General features: G+C 29.8%; 1 long non-coding RNA gene across 1 annotated transcript; it reads right to left on the bottom strand.

Annotated features, from left to right (window-relative positions):
- Window positions 1-1,044: 1,044 nt before the first annotated feature.
- On the bottom strand, window positions 1,045-4,088 carry LOC127734291 (uncharacterized). Its single transcript, XR_007997505.1, has 3 exons — window positions 3,873-4,088; window positions 2,297-2,360; window positions 1,045-1,435 (listed from the first exon to the last, which is right to left on the bottom strand). It is a non-coding gene; the product is annotated as an uncharacterized LOC127734291 (long non-coding RNA).
- Between the last annotated feature and the right edge of the window lie 846 nt (window positions 4,089-4,934).

Raw genomic sequence — 4,934 nt, 5'->3', positions numbered from 1 at the left:
GGACATACAAATCTATAGAAACTTATAACAAAAAAACAACATGATCACGTTTTAAAATGTCAAGAAAAGGCCATCTCAAATGAGATTTTTTAAATCATTTTTTGTTTAAAGGTTTGTATTTTACAAAATAACACCAGTATCAATTCCACGTTTTATGCAGCTACGTCGAATTTGGCAAAGCTTCAGATCTTCATTCCGTAAGTCTCCATTTTGTGGAGAATTCAACTGTCTTCGAATCACTTTTATAATTTAAGTGTTTGTTTTCCTGCAATTGATACTGTTGAAAATGCCTGTTAACTTCTTCAAAATAAGATTTTGATCACCATAGTTAATATCACTATTTTCAAACGAACCCCTGCTGATCCCTGCTGCATCATATATTACACGTATACACTAAGCGTCTAACTACTAGACACTTTGCAAAACAATTTTTTCTAAAAAAAAAAAGTGGATCAACATCAATTACAGATATCTTTGAATTGTACAAGACCAACAAAAAAGTTACATGCTGAGGCGTATTGTATTCATACTAAGGGCTGATCAATCTTTGCTCTTATTCCTACCTAAATAGCAGTAAATACCAATATCAAAGCCTTTTTGTTGAACATATCCGAGGACTCGAAGCAAAAGACATAAACATACAAAGTTCAATCAATAAAAACATGTGACTTGTGAATAACAGATACTGATAAAACAAAATCCATAGACACCAACTTCTAAATAGATGAAGAAAAAACAAACTTTAAATAAATTAACACAAAACTAAAGAGGTCGATTTTGCTAATTAGCTGTCTGAAATTTTACCAATGTACAATATCAACTACTTGGTTGCTTATTCATTAAAAAAAGTACTCAAAGTGAACTATTTTTTTGGATAATTATCCAAACGGAATGTCAATGATTTCTGTCACTTCAATTTTCTAGAAGATCTTGTCTTGCTGCTATTGTTTGCAGTTTGAAGGTCCTCTCTATCTATTATATTTTACATTATTTTTTTAATCATTGCACTGGAGACAGACAGATGGCATGTTAAAAATCAGCAAGAAAAACATAAACATTTAATAAACTAAGTTTTCATTCGTTTCATACATGTTAGACATATTAAATACAACATCTGATATACCGGTAGGCATGAATGTAATAAGTCACATGTGAATCTGCCAATACACATGTATCCAAGAGCTAGAAAGATTCTAAAATGATGGACAGTATCGATGCAATGATATATCCATATGCATATTAAGATATTAATTGTAATGTTTACATTGCTAACGAAAATTGTTTTAGAACACTCTTGGTCCACCAAAATGACTGTACTATAAACTCTTAAATATTAGTAATAATTTGTCTGCGTGTACACAAATCCACAGTAAGGCAAAGAAGAAAAACCCAAGCAGAAGTATCTGTAGCGCTGACTTAACATAATCCATTTTGCCTACAATAGAAAGAAAACAATTGTAATATGGTATAGATACATAAAGTGTCTTGCTTCAGTTTATTGCTTAGTTTAAACATATCTTATTTGCCTAAAATATAGCAAAAAGGAAAAGATACAAATTTAATCAAACTAATCCTTTCCTTAGGAATTATGAATACGCGGTTATCGCCCTTTCTATGCATGCATAGCAGTAGTCTAGACGGTAACCCTGTCGACGCACTCGGTCTCGCTCCTGGTTTTTTTTTATCTTGATATACTTGTTCACTCTATGACAAGTCACACAGTTAACCTGTAACTAGTAACAAAATGGCACTAGTTGACATAGGTAAAGGGGTTCGATAGCTTACTCTCAGAGAAGTTCTAGATGTTGTTAGTGAAGAAAATTGAATTCTAAACGTCGATGGAATGAAACATTATCAACGCCAATTGAAAAAGTTATACCAGATCCTAGGTCAATGTAAGGTGTCAGACCACCAATTCAAAATACCTATCTATTCAACCAAATTTTGCAATTTTCACAGCTTTCTTAATATTTTACCTTAAGTTAAACTTTAAAAACAAGCTCAAATAATTCAGTAAATGCCAAAAGTAATGAAATATGGGATGATTCTTTTTTATTGTGTATACATTGAGAATTTGTGCATTTGTTGTAAATTAAGCAAGTGTTGTTCTTTTTTGTGAAATGTCTTGCCAATGTAGAGAAAACTTTTTGAACTCTGAATTAAAGTGTATTCTAATTAAAAATGTAGCACTTTACAAATAGTGTGTATATATATATATATAGTAACAATAACTTTATATCTGTATTAATATAGCAAACGTCAACATCTAATGATATATTACACAATATTTACTCACATAATAAGCATGTCAATTTTTAATCCAGGATCTCTATAACCAAACAATCCTCTCCATCTGTAACCTATGTAAAATATAACACTTATCGATCAAACCAAGATATTTGATGCGCTAGCGTAATAATATATTTAAATTATTATTCCTGATTAAATGACGTATAAAATAATCACGCATGAACAATTCTTAATTCATTCTATCTGATATGAACATAGACAAGTTTAAAATTTCATCCCATGAAAAGATCGAACATAAGCATACTTAGTGGAAACATATGTAAAGTGGGATGTGTGATAATGCCATAATATACATGTATATATTGGAACGATTAAATGGAAAATTGAATAAAATGTTTACTCACGATAACCATTGATTCAATGATAAAATGTCTTTATTCCATAAAATATTTACAAACAAAAATTTACCAAAACAAACAACAGGTGCTTATAGTTAGTTATCTTGTTGTTGACGTGTTCCATACAGACTAGTCCCAAATGCTTTTATCGCAAAATTTTAAGTACGTTTCAATGTAATCAAAGCCTAAAGTACAACCGATCTATTCACAGTAATCTTCCAGTTCAAAGTTGTGAGTTTGTCTTCTCTCTGTTAGACTAATTCGTCCAAAACGAGTTTTTTTGATAATTCCAAAATACAAATGTATAAAATCCTAATTATTTTATAAGATAATTATATAACTGTCTGGGTATTGTGGTTTTTTTCAGTTTAAGCATTTTAATATTGGGTTTTATCTGTACATACAGTTATCAAATATTGTCTTAAATATAAGTTTTAACTTCACTGAAGAACTTTCTGTAGCATGATTTCATACAAAACTTCTTTGTTTAGATATTGTATTGGGTTTTCGATGCGATATAGAAGTTACGCGCTAACGCGACATTAAGCAATTTATTATTATACAATGTAATTATATAAAAACAAAATCAATGATTTTCAAACAAAAATTTTGATGTAATTTATATTTCATCGTAAGAGTGTATTACATTATCTATTGTAATTCTCCCTAAGCCTTTTAATCGTTCGGACATTAATATATCTGTGAGAGGATTTATTATGACAGTAAAGGAGTTATAATCGAATGTTAAAGATTTATTACAAGTCCAATCTTTACGCCAATTCATTTTATCAGTTTGAAATGTAAATGAGAACACTGAACTGGATTAATATAGGTTTTAGCTATAAATCATACCATGTCATACATGTATAACGTAATTCATAAAGTTGACATATATTTCCCTGTTAACCAAACAAAATTTAACTTACGGCCTGTAAAAGGTTAAAATGCCATAATTAGATGTAAACTATTTACAAATTTATGGCATAATACAAATTCAGGGCACATCAAAACTAAACCTTGACGGGAACACCCTTTTCAAATAGCATACGTACTAGTATTATCATCGGCTTGATTGGTATTGCAAGCTAAGACTAAAAATCAAATTACAATAATTATTAAAGATGTAGTACAATTACTATATATATATTTTTTTTGTTGGAAATTTTAACCCTGTTACAAAAAATCAACATGATACATTTAGGTAAAAATGAAATCTAAACATACCTGTGCAGCGTCAGACATATATCTACCTGTAGAATTGTCAACAATACTTACACGTGTAGTATATTCTAAAACATCCGTAATTACTCAGGCATGTCAAAAACGTTACACACAACACGCTATTGTTCTGTCATTTAACGGTGAAAAATAATCTCGTGGCAATCAACCAAAAAAATATTTTACTGTTACATACAGAAGAAGATCATCATCAACTTATTTATAACCTTTGGCTAATGTAAGCAAAAAGAAAATGGATGTTAATTATAAGTATTTTAAAACATACATAAATAAAGAAAAAAAAGTAAAAACTAAATAATGATATCAGATGCAGGTTAATGTTGGCGTGTGTCCAGATTTAACTCTGAAGGGATGAATTTCATCCAAGTTACCATGATACAAGTAACGACATCTCATTTTTCTGGCTAATTCATCGAAATCATGTAATAAGTCCTGCTTTGCCCTTTTGACTGACGGTGAAGGAATGAATTTCAAACCTCTGGATAATACCAAATACTCGCCACTAGTTAAGTTTCTATTCGAAAGATTAACAACCTGTTTTCTAGCTTGTGATAGCATAAATTTTAGCTTACTTAGCTGCATTGCAGCTTTATTTTTCAGCCTTCGTTTATGTTTATTTCTTTTAGCATATTTCTTATAATGTCTAGCCATATGATAATACAAAATAAAAAAATAGTGGACGACATGATAATGATAATTGTATACTATTATAGCTTAAAGAATAATAAAACAGGGTTGGCATATTTTATTAAGTCATATCCTGTAATTATCCTTAGTTGTCTTGTCCATGTAGACCTATTAGATCAAAATACTGGACCGGTTGTATGTCTTTCCTTTTGATTGTATTATCTAACGAAGCATCAATAAAAACAAGAATTTAAGGAAGTTCTTTTAATAAAAAAAAACCTAATTAATTTGGTTCAGAGTCTTTATAATTTGTGCTTAAATCAGTATAGAGACTAGCAAATTATAATTTTGTGAAACATTAAGCAACATCAGCAATCATTGACGAGATGCAGGACTTGAAAAATATATACACATACATAT

This window comes from Mytilus californianus, unplaced genomic scaffold (genome assembly GCF_021869535.1).
Source record: "Mytilus californianus isolate M0D057914Y unplaced genomic scaffold, xbMytCali1.0.p SCAF_3, whole genome shotgun sequence".
Lineage (NCBI taxonomy): Eukaryota > Metazoa > Mollusca > Bivalvia > Mytilida > Mytilidae > Mytilus > Mytilus californianus.
The sequence above is the reverse complement of the archived record's forward strand: the minus strand, read 5'-3'. Positions and strand labels throughout refer to the sequence as shown.